The sequence below is a fragment of the Ailuropoda melanoleuca genome, chromosome 7 (assembly GCF_002007445.2).
Source record: "Ailuropoda melanoleuca isolate Jingjing chromosome 7, ASM200744v2, whole genome shotgun sequence".
Lineage (NCBI taxonomy): Eukaryota > Metazoa > Chordata > Mammalia > Carnivora > Ursidae > Ailuropoda > Ailuropoda melanoleuca.
The window spans coordinates 35,430,937-35,447,202 of NC_048224.1; the positions used below are offsets into that span (position 1 = coordinate 35,430,937).

The window sequence follows — 16,266 nt, forward strand, 5'->3', positions numbered from 1 at the left end:
ACACCATGACACCTTATCATTAGAAGCGCTGATTGTTACTTTCCGAGCCTTTAGATGATCAGCCAGAAAAGTGCAAACAACGTGGGGCTGGAGAGTGTAAAGTTATTTAAGTAGGCTTTTTTTTTTTTTTCTTTTTGGTGCGCCGTCAAAACATTTCACAAGTTAGGAAAATAAAGTGGTGGTTCCGAAGCTCGGAATGATGGGTTGCTTCCCTCCCCCATCCCCCTTTCCATATCAGAAAAGAAATAAATGCACAATGAGCCTTTATTTCGGGGGAGAAGACTTCAAAATACGTGCCAGTAATGGACAATTTGAGCTTTTCACTGGAGATACTCACACCGCAAGCTGGAAAGGGATTAAAAAGCCCCACGTGGTTGATCTGGGTTTAGACTTGCAACCTCTAGTTCCCCATGTATGTTCTTTGCAAAGATTGGCCTCTAGATGGATGCGGTGTGAGGGACTCTCTGGGGCCGGGGCTCGGCGCCTCGGGCTGGGCTGATGGTGGGAGAGCTATGAGCGGCCGGTCAGGGTCCTCACTGGGGGCTTCTTCCGCCGGCCAGGGCGGCCGGGCGCCTCCGGGACGCGAGCGCGCACGCCTCAGCCCGGCCGCCGCGCTCCTCGCACCGCCTTCTCCGCAGGTCTTTATTCATCTCATCTCCTTCTTCCCCTTCTCCTCCTCCTTTGCCTCCTTCTCCTCCTCTTCCTCCTCCTCCTCCTCCACCACCACCTCCTCCTCCGCCGCCGCCGCCACCTCCTCCTCTTGCATCTCACTGGCCTGGCTCTGTGTTGCTCTGAGTGACAAAGACAATGTCCCAGCCTTAACTTTGCAACCACCTTGCCTCCTTCTGGGGTTCAGCGGGGGGGGAGGGGGGACAGCAGCCGCAGCCTCAGCCTCAGCATCTCCTCCAGCTTCTCCTTCTGCTTTTCTCCAGCTCTTGGATAATTCTCCCCCTCCCCAGCCCTTTTCTCATTTCTTTCTTTCTTTTTTCTTCCTGTCTCCTGCACGTTGTTGTTGTTATTAGAAAGGCTTCGCGCACCCCCTGGTGCTCCGGCGTTTTGTGTGGCAGGAGAAGATTGTCTTCCTTCTCTCTTTCTGTCTTGCTTTCTCTCTCCCTCTGGTTGCTCATTATTCAGAGAGAGACACAGAGGGAGGGAGAGAGAGAGCGCGCGAGGGAGAGGGAGGAGAGGAGAGAGAAGAGGAGAGAGAGGGGAGAGAGAGAGTGAGAGGGAGAGGGAGGGAGGGAGAGAGAGGGAGAGGGAGAGAGAGACGGATATCTCAGGTCATCTGCAGCTGCAGCGAGTCTGAGGAGCCGAGGAAGGCAGGGAAGATGGCGATCCTCCATTGCTGAGACCCGGCAGAAGCACATGAGACTCCCAAACAACTTCCACAACAATAACCCGAGCAGGAAGAGGAGAAAGAGAAAGAGGATAAGGAGGCGGTGGGGCTGGAGAACCCGAAACACCTCCCGGCGCCGGGACGCTTCTTCTGTAAGTTACTGCAATTAACAACCACCTCGGGGTGGTCCGAGTGCTCCGGGGAGGAGAGCGCGGGGCGGTGGAGGCACAAACGCGCTCATTCATTCGGCCAAGGAGGGTTGGTGGAGCGGGGAGGAGAGGAAGTCCCCTGCATGGACTGGCTGTTGGAAGAGAAGAAGAAGCGAGAGAGAAGAGGAGGAGGAGGAGGAGGGGGAGGAGGGAGAGCAGGAGGGGGAGGAGGAAGAGGAGGAGAAGCGAGGGAGGAAGAGGAGGAGAAGGTGGTGGTGGCAGTGGAGGTGGCTGTGCTTTTCCTGCTGGCTGCTCCTTCTGCTGGGGGGAGCGGAGCGCTGTGGCTTAATTAATTTCGTGTAGTTCTATGGAGAGAAGAGAAAATGAAAGATGAGTGAGAAGAGAGCTGTAGGCTTAGGACGGATGCTCCGAGTGTGGGGACAGGAGTAGGGACAGAGAAGGGGGCGGAGGGCGGGAGGCGAGGGGACCTGAGCCGAGAGCCAGAGGGAGCGAGCGAGGGGCAGAGGAGGGAGCGCTCCGAGCCGCCCCGACCTGAGCGGGTTGACCTCTTTCTTTCTCTGTCCCTCTCCTTCCTTTCCCCCTCTCTGTCTGCCTGTCCCCAGCCCGATGGCAAAGCCGTGCGGATTGGCACCCCCCTCTTCCTCAGGTATTTGGCTCTCTCTCTCCCCGAAGTTGGGATGCGGGGTCGGGATGTGTCGGGGGGTGGCTGCTGCCGCTGCTGGTGCTGCTGGTGCTGCTTGTGAGGAGAGAGGCGAGGAGCGGGGGGCACGGGCCGGGTTGGGGGGGCGCAGGTTCAGGAGCAGCTGAGGAGCTGTCTCCAGGCTGGGGGTTCAGAAGCGTCTGGTGGAGGAGGACAACGGTTTCTGGAGAGGAGAAGCCATTACACACGCTTGGCTCTCTGAGGAAGGGAGAAAAGAAGGCAGGGGCCTGGGGGGTCGCCTCACTCCTGGTGCAGTTCCCAGGGGTCTGCCCTCCTTCCAGGCACGAGGGGAAGCCGCAGCCGCCCCCCATTGGAGCAGCCCCTCTCTTTCCCTTTCTTTATCTCCCTGTCCTCCATTTGCAAGCTGTCTGCTTTGGTTCCAGTCCAGACTCCAAAACACAAAGCTCCTTCTCACGTTCATTCTCCAGGCTTTTCACCATTCCTGAAGGAACCCTCATTTTCTTTTCATTGTAGCTTCTAACCTACAGAGAGGGAGGGAGGCTGCCTGGAGTTCCTTTTATATTCCTCCTCTACCCAAAGGGGAAAAAAAAAAGTTTTATTTTTCAGCACGCGTCTGGGATGGGAAAAGACCAACCAGTTGGGGCTTTCTCCCAGGGCTCCCGGGGTATGTGTCTGAGTGTCTGTGTTGGTTGTTGGTTTGCTTTGGTTTTGTTTCTGGAGGTGGCTTGCAGGTTTTTGGAGGAAGTGACTAGTTTGGTTGAGAGCTGGGAACTGAGTCAGGTAAGCCGTGTCATGTTGTAACTCCACCAGAAAATGGAGGAGAGCGGGTTTCCAGGAGACAAAGCTGAGATGAGAAGTGTTTATAAAATTATGGATGTCTCCATTTTGAAGCTCTGTTGGTGATGGCTGGAGGAGGAGGCTTGCCTGCTTACTCCTTCTTCTTTTCCAAGGTGAAATCTTGTGGTGGTTCCTCACCATCTATTCATTATGCAAGGAAATGAGGGACTTGTAAGGGCTGCTCAGATTTTTCTCCCACCAAAGGAGTGCTTTCACAAGTTATTGAGGTGTTTGTTGCCATTTTAAAGTAAACTTTGGAAATTTTTTTTCTTCTTTTGAGTGGACCCTGAAGGGTTTTGACCTCCTTCAGGAAAGGCAAGGCAAAAGCTTAAACGTTTTCCACCGAGGTCTTCACCCAACTTTTAAGCTGCTCCAGGTCTCCTGAAAGTCACCAGGAATTGTTATTTCCTCATTGTGAAGATGGTGGTGACCCTAGAGCTGAGATTTTGGAGTTCTGAGGCTTGGTTATCATCATGATTTGATGCATGGCAAGACTTTATTGTCTGGTTTGGGCTGATTTCTGCAAAAAGGGAAAACAACAACAACAACAAATCCTGCAAGATCTCAGAGGAACTCTAAGACCAACTGACCCCAGTTTCTCCAGAGTCCACATTTCTCTTCAGGTTGTTCCATTTGTGTATAAGGCCTTCTTTTAGTTCCTTTGTTTTCCCCCTTCCCTTTCATTCTGCTCTTTTTCTCTGTGTCCTCAAATACTGTAAGTCTTCAGAAATATCAGATGTCTTCTTAACAATGTCACTATGGAAACAAATTTTTAAAAGATTATGTCTGTGGAGAAAACCTTATGTCCAGGTATCTTCCTTCACCTTTTTAATTGGGAAGAATTTAGTAGTCCTATAGGAAGACATTTTGTGAGGATGATTTGAAGGAAGGACCCAATACTACCCCAGTCCACACACATTGATTGGAGTTCCTCACAGATTAGTTCTAGAGAATGTATGTAATTGATCCAAGTAAAGAACAAAATCCTGAAATGCTTGAGGAATTAATAAAAGCCAACCATGAAGATGTTGCTTTACCATTAGGTAAGGTAGCCATCTTGAGGGTGAGGGAAGATGTTGGAAGAATTTTAGGTGGACTATTGATAAGATAGGTGAGGAAGCCTCCACGGTGGAATGAAAACTTGGAGGTGATTCAGAACCAATTAATATATTGTAAGGAGGCTGATTGGACCTTGTTTTCACCTAAGGAGAGACTTAGAAAGATACCAGCTTCAACAGAAATAAGGGACACATTGGTGAGCGACTTACACCAGCTTTTTTCTTACTCTGCTTTCTCATTATGTGTCAGATTTGTGTGTGTGTGTAAAGTTCCTCTGTCTACAGTATTATTGTGCATATTGAAGTGGTTTTAGATTCCAGATGTAATTATATTCTGTTGAGTAGCTGGTAGCAGTGTCATTCAGTAAATGCACAATGCTGTATATGACAACATCACATTTTTCAAACCAAACTGTTGTGTCATTAATTGAGGGTTATTGTTCTTCTGAGGAGTGTGAAAGGAAAGGAGAAATACATGGTTCTTTGGCTGATAATTGTCCATGGTCAATGAAGTAAAACCCTGTTTTTGCAGACGAAGATGTATGGTTTTCAAGATTTTCAGTTGATGTGTGTGCTCATTTAAAAATACTTCTCTTCACATCTCTGCTTCTTTATTAAAAACCTGGGCTTCTCCCAGAGCATTTGAAAAATCTTACTTCTTGGAATCATACCTTTTATTATGCAGTTTTGAATGTTATCTTTTGATACCATTACTTTTGCTCTTAAGTGGAATGTTGTCAGTGTTAATACTTATAAAATTTGTTAATGCATGTATGGATCCTACTTGATCAAACTCGGAAGTTCAAATGCAATGGAATAAAAAGAGTTATTTGGGAAAGTAATTACCAGATAATTTTGCATCTTAATTAACCATATTCGTGTATGTAAACATAAATACGTTATAGGTTGATCTTGAAGCAAACTTCCATTATATCTTTGTTGTTGTTGTTGATACCAGGACAACCGGTTAATTACTTATTTTAGTGGGGGAAAAAAAATCTGACAAACTGGTTGCTGGTCCAGCAGTTTGACTCACCACATTTTTTACTTTGTGACCAAATGTTTTGGTGTCTTTATAGACAGTCTTAGAGTTGAGCTTTCCTGGAGGGAAAAAATTAAGTATCTAAGAGGCATTTTGGAGTTTGAGAATATGTTCTAACTGGTTACCTAAGAGACATGTTCATCTCTGATGCCCTCCATTAACATGGGAAGCACCTAATATTAAAGATGTGGTTTCTTGCATTTTTCCGAATATACAAATTAGAAATGGGACACGTGTTTTGGATAAAGTGCTATGAGAGAAATACAGCGAGTGTCAAATTGAACATTTTCATTTGATGTCAAGGCTCAGAGATTTTTTTGTTGTTGTTTTTGAGACATCAAGTTGATGAGGCTCGTTATGCAAATTTTTTCCTTAGCTCTAATATATCACAAAGAGAAATCATTCTGGAGAAATATATGTGAGCTATGAGGCACATTGCAGTAGAAAAAATTCTTGTTGGATCTTTGTATTCCATAATATTTTTCATATTAGATTTATGTCTATCTAATTTATTGAACACATTCCCTGAGGACTTTTTTCCATACTCCTTGGAGTTGGAAACAACTTTTAGGTAGAAAAAATATATATGTACACACATGGACACACACACACACGTGTATGTGTGTGTGTGTGTGTCCATGTGTGTGTGTTGTTCTTTCTTTCTAATGAGTCTTCTGGAAGATAGTAAGAGAAAAGAAATCCAACCCCACTAATGGACTTGAGAGTATTTGTGGTCAGTTTTCCTGAAAGAAAAGAATGGTAAAATTGCCTCGGGAAGAGCTCTGCTTTCTGTATGATGGAGTTTAATAGGGTCTAGTCTGTCTTGAATTCTTTCCTGGTGTTGCAAGTTCTTGGTTAAGGTAACCTTACTCATCTTCTTTGTGCTATATGCCTTTATCAGACTTAGCGCTCACCGCCTCATGGGACAGAGCATTGACAAAGCTGTATTGAATGTTTCAAGTTGAAAACTGGAGAACAGAGGTGCTATTACACAATGCCACACTCATAAATTAGGAAATATATAAATAATGAGCTCAGATTGCAAAGGGATCTGACATGAGTGTTTGATTGGATGATTGGTATGTGGAAATTAAGGAAAATCAAAAGAAGTGGAGGAAAATATTTCCAGGGTCTATCATTACAATCCAGCAAACTGGAAAAAAAAAAAAGTTAGCCTGTATATGTGTGGGGGGGGCAGGTATTTGAGGTTCACATAGTTAATGAAATTGGTGGTTTTGAGAGAAACATTGGCTGGGTGTTGGTGACCTATTAATTGATTATGAGAAAATAGAGAGGAGAGTAGATAATGCTAGAAGAAAATTCCTCTTGTGTGATATGCCAAGACATCTGGCAGATGTTATGTTGGGCCCTAAGGAATGGACAGTTTAATTTTAGCCCTAGCAAGGAAATGGGAAGTTCTGAGCTCTTTTAATAGCACAAGCCTTAGTTTGGGGAAGGTTGCTTAAAAAAATAAGAAAGGAAAAGAAAAGAGGCATTTATTGTAATATTGAAAAACTCCAGGGAGCACCAAGATTAAGCTGAAGTTTTGGGGTGAGGGATAAAAATCTTACTTCCTAAGTAGAAATGAATATAAAAATCACTTAAAAGTTGACTAATAGGTACCCCATAAATGGTGACTATGAAGAACTTCTAATTGAGAAGCTAGTTGTTTTGTGCCTTAGAGAGATAATCTACCTCAGATCTTCCCTTCCCCCGGCATTTTATTGAAGAGGAAACTGGCAAGGAGACAGGCAGTGACTTGCCCAAGGTCAGAAGGTTCAGTTGTAACAAAGCCAGGCCTAGCACTCACAGGTCTGCTGACTCCCAACCCAGTGCCCTTTCCACCACCCCGCTGCCTCTGATTGTAGCGGTTTGTGAAACACCGGCTCGCCTCTCCAGAGTCCAAGCCTCTCTGAGAAACTCTGTAATCAAACACTAGTGGGGAGGGAGTATTGGTTTTTGTTAGTTGAATTTACCATGTTGGGGCTGAGCATGGATTCATTCATAGAAGTGATATGTTCCAGAGGCCAATTTTGTTCATGGGACTTTCAGTCAAGTTGTAAGCTAGTGGGTTTGAGACTATGCTTTTCTTTAAATTGGCCTACTCTCTTATATAGTTTTGTCATTCAGGGCTTGGGAGTCCTTTTCAAATGCCCTTCTTTGGAGGTTTGGGTTTGTTTGGGTCTATTGCAACTTCCCAAAGTGCCCACAATTGGACTCAGAGGATCTATTTTGCAACATGGTACAGATTTAAATTGGCTTCTCTCAGAGATGCCATTTTGTAATCCTGATGAATGGCCAAGGGAGTGAAATCCAGTCTAAAACAATTACTGGTGATTTTCCAGTATTCCAGACTCCTCCAAAAATGTGCCCTCCATATATCTTCTTGGAGCCCAGTTCTCTCTTGCAGACCAATGGCTAGCTATTTGCCATTCCCCAATGAAGTCATGAAGTCATCCATAAATTGAGTTTTTAACAACACTGGGGACATTTAACCAGAGAGAGCTAGAGAGATAGGACAGTACTTTGGAAGGGTGCAGTGGGTTCCATTTCTGACCCCTCTTGGACAAGTGAAAGTCATTTTGTGTAAAAAGAAGAGTGATGTTTGGAAGTTTCCACATTTTCTAAGCTTCTTCCAAACTAAAGCATAAATTCTTAATCCAGGAGGCAGTCTGGAGAAGGTATTGCTGGATGTGGACTTCTGGCAGAAACACAGTTAACGCTATAAACAGTTGAACCTCAGTGTGGCACTCCTCCAAATGAGTTGACTGTCGAAAATAAAATGTTCCAGAAGAACTGGGAGAACAGGAAAGAAGTTAAAACAGCATGGTTTGCATGCCAGTACTGAAGGAAGAAAAAAAAAAAGTTGGGCTTGGGGGGTGGGGGCATTGGAGAGAAGATAATCCCAAATTGAACTGTCTCCTGGATTTAGAAGAGCTGGGAAGAGAAGTTTCCAAGTGAGGGAAAATGGATTTTTATGAATTTAGATTGTATTTGCAGTTTACTAGGAAGCTCTTTTGAATCTTTTGTCCCCTTGAACTTTGTCTCTGGAGAACTGTACACACTGATAAATAGAAAGTCAGTTGGAAGTGCTTTGGATTTACAGTTTCTGCTTAGAAATACTACCATCAAATTTGTCTACTTTCTCAGGGCTCCTGTCCTTATTGGTTGAAGCTTTTTAGCCTTTGGATGTGTGGCTTCAACTCCAAGTTGGTTTTTTCAGGTCTTGGAAAGATGAGAGGTTGGGAGAGTGAGTGGGGTAGGAGAGGGTAGGAGTATGGTCACCTGCAAATGCATTGTCTTTTAATCCTGGTTGAGCAGATTACGTGGTGTCTTCAAAGCCTTCTTGCCTAATTCCTAGCTGGAGACGTTTTTTCATGAGTTATTCTTGGAGGGAAGGTTTCTTTTTGTGCCAGGTCATGGGTATTTTGATATTGATTTCCTTGCTTTCGTGTGTTGGCTTGTTCCGTTGCCTGCATGTTGCTTCTGGATATTAATAAAATACTTCTGCTGTGCCTGTCCACATCTTAGCCCCAACTTCATTCAGAGAACACAGCCTGCACTTGGGGGTGAAGGGAAGGTTGGTAGGTACTTATTTGTTCAAAAAATAAATCCTGAAGACGGCTTCATTCAGAGAAGGATTTGACAGGCTTTTGAGTAGACTTTTAACAAAGACCACGCAGGGGAAGATGGGGAAAATTCTACCAGGGACCAGTAGCTCCTGATTAAAATGTTTTAGGATCACTTCGTAGGAAATTAAGCATTTGTCCAAGATGAGTAAGCAAAGACTTACCTTTGGATTCAGATGGGCTGGAGCACAAAAGCAGCTGGAGACCCAGGCGAGACAACTGTGTCAGAGGTAATTAAGCCTGGGATTTGTGGAGAGGCTTATCTGCCACAGAGCCCAGCTGGGGAAGGCCAGCCTCCCTCCCTAAGCCCTCATCTGGCCAGTTGAACCAGAACAGGAGCTAAGGCCTTCAAATTTTGGAGTTTCTCTCTTCCCTGTTCAGATTTAAGAAGGTAAAGTTGTCATTATTCAGTTTTGCTCATGTCAGCTGAGTACTTGCTTCTCTCTTGAGCTGGGAAATGCCACGGGGTGGGGGTGGGGGGCTGATTTCCTCTGAGGGAACATTCTCCCTTTTGACACTACAAATGTGCCTATAACATTGTACTTATTACTCAAAAAATAATTGTGTGGTGGCACAATGTGGGATACTTGAAAGATGTTTGCTGCACAAAGGTTCCAATACTCACCTGCAGATTAAGAAATGGGTTTCTAAACCATCTCATTTCTATTGCTAATGAAAAGCTTTGGAAGGCACCTGTGAATTAGAGCTCCAGCTGCTATCATGGTAGGGGAAGTTAGGCCTTGAAAGGATACACGGATTAGCCCGTCAGAAAAGCAAACAGTAGCATCAGCACAAGTAGGAAATAGGGTTGTTAAGCTAACAGAAAAGTAGGCTAAAGCATTGCCATAATTATGTGGTGGAAATTTGCTGGGAAGGAGAGACAGGAGAAGGAGAAGGAAAAGCAGGAGGAGAGAGGCAGGGGAGTGATTGGCGAGTCCCAAGTAGAGGAGGGCTATCCATTGGGAAGAGCCTACAGGAAGAAGAAAGGCGTTAGCAATAAAGGAAGTGGGAAAAGCCCTGGTAATTTGGAACCTATTGCATGTGAGAAATGAAGACCAGAGCTCAGACCCACAGTCTTTGGTCAGTTCTTACTGTAAGAAAAAAGGAAAAAGACTTGAACTTGGAAGACCATTTATGTGACTTCAGGGCTACAGATCGGCCTTTTGATAGAGGACAGATGGACACTTGAAGGAACTGGTTAAGTAGGCCCAGGTGCAGCTTTTCCTGGAAAATGAACAAAGTAGAGAATAGAGCACAGCAGAAAATCGCTGCATTATTAGTGGGCAGGCAGTATGATAGTCCTTTCCACGCTTACCCACTGAGCTGCTCTACCCTCGCTGTGGGTGTTAGAAGGAATGAAGGAGGAACAAAGACGCGCTTCTTTCCAAGGGGAAAGGAGTGGACTGTGACAGCACCTGGAGTCCAGTTTGGGATTAAGCCATTTGCTAGAGCCAGGAGTTGCAGGCCGGTAAATCCCATCCGGGCACATAAAAATCCAAAATAAGGCCTTTGTGGCCCAGAATGGTTAGCCATTCTAATCCCTAATTACATCATCCCTCTGTGTTGTGACCAGTTAGTCAGCAATTGAGTATCAGTCACTCAACCCAGATGGGGTCTGGTCTAGGGGTCCTTCCTGTGGGGTAAAATTTGAATACTGGGCCATAGCCCGAAGATGGCCAGAAATAGATGCCAGCTAGAGATTACATAAGGATTTCAATAACGAGTACTTATCACCCAGAAACTTTTTCTCTTCAGTGGTTTCTGTTTTATACGGTCTTCTGTGAAGCCTGGAAATTGGTCCTGATTATTAATAGCTGGGGAGGGATGCTGTGTTGGAAGAGGCCATTTTGATCTGAATGTCAGAGTTCGGCTGCTGGAACTTCTCCCCCTTCTGCTGTCAACTGAATATTATCCCTTCGGATACTGGGTAAGAATACCATCTATAAGGTGAATAATTATGACGGCTTCATCAAAAAATGCTGCCAACTGCTCTAGAGTAGGAAGATAACACAGACCTTCCACAAAATGCTCTTCCCCCCCCCGGAGAGACTCACAGTTATTATTATCACTAGGTTGCATTGGTTTAACATTGAATCTGAACCAGGGACTGTTCATATGGTAGAGAAAACTGAGGTTCGGGGAGGTAAAGTCATTTACCCAAGGTCGTGGAGCTGGAAAATGGGGAGCTGGGGTTCACACACAGGGGTACTACCTTCTGGCCCTCAGCAGGTGGGAATTGGCCTTGGTTATTACTTACTATGCTAATAGCTTATAATCCTGATGGTTTATCTCTTCCAGTTGCTTGTGCCACTAGTAGATCCTGGTGTTCTAGAAGGGAAATTTGAGCATAATGGAAAATTAATTGTAATATATTGGTTGATATGAGAGATATAACTTATTGTAATAGCTTGACAAAGTGTGTTTGACTAAAGAGTACCCTGTTTTTGTTCTTCTGAGTTATAGAGGGGATGGTGAAAAACAGCAAGAGACCCTGTACAAGGAAATTTAGAGAAAAAATATTTTTAAATTGTACTGTGTGAAGCTCAGAATTGTAGTTACACATGTGGCTATTTAAAAAGGAACACCTACCTGTTACAGCAGAAAGATACGATGTGTGACTTTTTTGTTTTTCTTTTTGTTTTTTTTTTTTTAAGTAAAGAAGGTGTCTTACTTTTTTCCTTCTTAGGGCTCCCGTTGAAAGTCTCAGTGTCCCATATTGGCTCTGGTTTACTGTTAGCACGAGACATGTTTCCAAAAGCCACACGGACGTATTTGAAAAGTAGTTCCACTATCTAATGGTCACTTCTAGAAAATAGCACAGATAGTCTTCAAAGCGTGTGTGCTAGTATCCCCCATGCCTTTTAGTGATCACCACGTGCCCTATTTAGATCCTAGAGACATGATGAATGTTTGGGTTTTTATTTGCCTCTCCCTGAAACATCACAGTACAGTAAGGAAGCTGCTGATGGATGACCACAAATGCCCTTAATAGAGTAACAAGTTGTACTCAGGGAGCTGGAGCAGGTCCAGCTATCCCGAAGATACCCAGGACAGTAGCTTTACTGTAAGACAGGCAGTTGGGGCATTCGTTGCTGAGTAGGCTTTTTAACCTCGAGACAACTAGTCGTGGTTTTATAAAATCTTAACTGCTATGGATCTGTTCAGGTGATCTCCTGTTCCCAGACAGACTTGTACCCAAAATCTTTGTAGGTGGATAAGCACGTGTCCTGTTTATAAAGTGTACCGAGGAGGCTACACAGCTACCCTTTTTTTATTTTAACCTACCATGCGTGTCTTCTGCCAAACTTACCAAACCATTGTTTTCTTAGATAAAGGCCCTTCATGGGGGAAACAACCTCAGAAAAAAAATAGCTACATAGTGGGAGAGAATAATGCTGAGTTATAGCAAATCATGTGGGTCTCCAGGTGGAATTTCTGAGTTAAGAGGCTTAGGGAGCATCTGCTGGGACCCTAATCAGCAGCACCCAGCCTTCTAAGATACTCCCTCCAACCAGCTTGTCTCCAAGACCAGTTCTGAACATGGTTCCCCAGTTTTCCTCTTAATCCCACTAGGAGAAATCTACCCGGATTACCCTCAGGAGCTTTGCAGAAGGTGCAGGTGAATTGAGTCAACACACGTTTGTGGGTACAGTGACATTCAGTTGGGACTAGGACTTTGAATTCGAGAATATACTCCACGTGAGAGGCAGGGTGGCCGAGGGACCCTTGGAGCATGTCCAAGGAGGTAACTGTAGAAAGTCTTATGTATTTAGGCCTGGTGGGGGAATCTCCCATTATACTGAAAACAAAAGAAAAGAGCCTCTTCAAAGGCAGGTTCCACTGTGATGTGAAAAATCACATTGCAGAGATCACATAAAATGGCACGCATTCAGGAAAGCAGAATTGTATCCTTCCTTTCACTTGGGTGGAAGTTCCCACCATGCATTCTATCTTCTCCTGTGGTTTTGCCTTGGATTAGTAACTTTGGGGGGGCTGGGAAGTGACGTGGCTTTGAAGAACAGATGTCAGCTGTCTCTGACATTCCTCCCGACTCCTTGGTCGACTCAAGTGTTTTGAGTACCTCACCCATTCTTTTTCTGACCAGTGGCTGTAGCTTGTTAATAATGAAGGAACACCCATAGGTCCTGAAATTAGCAAGTGTTAAATGTTATGTGATTATTAGGGAAAAAACAAGATAATCTAGTCAGTGGGCTTAATTAGGTTGTGATTGCCCAATTGCTGCTTCATGATAATTATATTCATAACCCCGTTTCTAGACGTCAACTACAATTATCAAAATTGACCCCAGCACAGGTAAGTTTTAGCGATCTTATTTGAAGCAGCTACTGAACGGTGAATTTCCAATGTTCCCGGGGTGTTCCTCCCTGTTCCTTTTCCCCCTACTTGCTACCTTCCCATCATCTTTTAGCATTCATAGCAGAAAGATCGCTGGTAACATTATTTTGTCTGTGACTATGTACATATTGCATAGCGAGTGTTGATGACTACAGAAAAATACTGAAGAGTCAAATATGAGTAAAAGAAAAAAAGAGTAAAACATTAATAAATCAGCAAATAGGAATCTTGAAGCATAAAGATCCGAAATGGGCTAGATTTTTTTTCAGCACGTGAAACCTGTTCAGTAGATTTAATGTGATTCATTTGAATTGAGCCTTTACTTTATAAGGAATAGTCCTACGGTGAAGAAGAGTTCCCCCTGTGTTTGAGATACTGTCTTAACATGATTATTAAGGTCTGAGGAACAGGCGGAGAACTTTTAACTTTGAATTAACCAGACCCTCCTATCCCCCAAATTCGTGACATTTGCTGCTAGAGTATTCTAGTAGAAAAAGAAAATGTCATTGGTGGGGACGTTGTTCACTGTTTTTCTCCCCAGTGAAGGCAATGACTTCTAGGAAATGCAAACAACAACCTGTATCAGAAGTGGGTATGTCAGTGTGATACCATGAATCACTGGGGCCAGATTGTCACTTGGCGGCTTTCCCTTTCTGACATTCAGTTATATGAAAAAATAATGGACTTAAAATTTGCACACCATGGCTAAACTTCAATGCAGTTGAACTGTCTGAACAGCTAGGAACTTGGTTACTATATATGTGTGTGTGTGTGTGTGTTGTGCGTGTATATATATATATATATATATATATATATATATATATGTAAACATGTATGTGTGTATTCTCTCTGGGAGAAGGTGCTTATTTTTTGCTGAAACATCAGGAGTGCAAATTTCGCAGAATTCCTGGGTGAACATGCAGTTCTGTGTGCGGGGGTCTTCATTAAGAAAGTGGTCTGTAGTGTGTAGAGCAGACTCTCTGGGACTGCATGAGCACAGGATGAAATTGCTCTGTCCCTTCCTAGCTGTGTGACCTTGAGTAAGTCACTTAACCTCTCTGTTCCCATGATTTCCTACCCAATGAAAGGGAGATACTAATATGAATCTGTAGAACTGACATAAGGATTACAAAATATTGTGTGGTTTAAGGGTCCTGGTTCATAATGGGCACTTGAAAAATGATAGTTCCTTCCTTCCTCACTGATAGAGAAACTGGGGTAGAGATCTCCCAGGGCTTTGCCAGATGTGAATTGTTTTGTCCTTGGTCTTAAACTCCGCTTTTTGAGTCCCGCCTGATTAACCTTGTGCCATGTCTGCCTTAACTGATGAATGGTCCTCACTGCTGCTGTGCAGTCACGGGGAGACTTCCCGGATTGTGCACCTCTGCTCGGCCTGCCTGTGGACCCTGCGGTACTCTACATCCGTGTGTGGGTGTTCATTCGGGATTCATAAGCGACCTGAGGATGATCCCATGGCCTCTTGGGATAGTGTATTTTCCTGGTGACAAAGCCTATCCCAACATTGCAGAGATTTCCTGAAATGTTGTGGGGGAACAATTTTTAATCAATGTGAACTTCCTTGAGCATTTTGGAAGCAAGATGTTACTACTGTTCCTATCGTTTGGCATCATTCTGGCAACAATGATTTTGTCTTTTCAAGAATGCGGAGTTTATTGCAATGAAAATTGTGCTTTGGATGCCCCTCCATAGCTTCACTTATATGGCCAGTTCCGAGCCAGTTCGAGGACTGGCCAGTGGCCTTGTCTAGAATTGCTTGGGTCTTCTCTGTGCAAATGTTTATTTTGATAGTCCGTGTCTGCTTGGTCTTACTAATGCACTGTAATATCAGATGCTTTGAGATCTCAGGGGTAAGGAGGCTAATTTTAGAGTGCTGTAAGGGTAGATGATATTTCAAAGTGTAGAATGGTAGGACCTAACAAGACTTACCTAAACCTGTTTGCTCCAAGTCAGAAGAACATATGTTGGTGGCCTCCATGGTGAGCTCGTGGTGGTTGGTGATGGCCGGGGCAGAAATGAAGAACGTTTGAGTGGTTCTTTGGTAAAACAGTGTAGGGACTTTTCCCCTTCAAAAGCAAATTACCCATGATGATTTATTTATTTATCTTCTGTTCAAATTTTTACATTTCAAGAACTTCCAGAGACAAGGGTCTCAATGGACTAATTTTTTTTATTATAAAAAATTTATAGTTGCCGCTTTAAAATTGTGTCCAGAGATATTTGAGGAGAGAAGAGACCATGCATTTGTTTCCTGGTGTTCAGATCTCTAGAATGATCTTGAGTGAGAGATTTTGGGTCTCCAAGGGTAGACCCCAAGACTAAAATAAAGGGGTGGTGGTGTAGCTGGTTGTAATCATACGAAATGCCCTCAATAAACTAAGACATACTAGGAGAAACAGTAGGAGTTGAAAGTGGGACCTCTTAGGATGCCTGAAAAGCTGGGAGTGGAAAGGTTTCTCCAATTTCCTTGAGATTTTGCTCAGAGGTGTATTTGGGAATGCCCCGTTCACACGTGTTTGGTTCTTTGCAAGTTGTAAGATCCTTACTTAACCGGATGGCTGCAAAGTGGTAGAATGGTGATTGGTTTAACTTGGGTCAAGCTCCTACTTCTCCAGCTTATCTTTAAAATGGAATTCTGTCTAAGAGGCATAATGTATGTAAAGCACCCAGCACCCTAGCAGGTACCCAATACATGGCCGCCTCTGCAGTTCATTTGCAATGATCAATTAGTAGCCATCCAGTGCCTCTCCTGCACAGGGCTTGCTCCTTGCCATTCATAGCCGCCTGGCTTTGCACGCCCAGTTAGCAGTTGTGGGATGATGTCGAGTTGGAAAGAATGTAGTGTCTTCACTATCCTACAGCGTGTTTTATGGATGCTCTTGTAGTTCAGAAATGTGTGCCCATCCATATCTCCATTCATCAAACATTTACTGAGCACCTTTTGAGTACCCTTGGCACGCCTGCAGCATGCCTGGGTGGTCGAACCCAGGGGGGTGTGAGATCTCTCTCCCAGTCACGTTGGGTTCTTTGTTTTGGTAATTGAAATGATTATGATGGAGATGGTTTCCTTAGCCCCATTTAAATAGGTTGGAGCCAGGGGCTGGTGAACTGTGGCTTTAGCCAGGGGGAAATGGATTCCTGTTTAGATGCCTGCATTGC

General features: G+C 44.2%; 1 protein-coding gene across 1 annotated transcript in view; it reads left to right on the forward strand.

The window, feature by feature from the left end:
- The first annotated feature begins 1,222 nt into the window (after positions 1-1,222).
- ZNF462 (zinc finger protein 462) overlaps positions 1,223-16,266 on the forward strand; it is a 130,533-nt gene continuing 115,489 nt past the window's right edge. Inside the window, 1 exon segment of the mRNA XM_002916448.4 lies at positions 1,223-1,488. The gene's annotated coding sequence lies outside the window, so the exon portion shown is untranslated.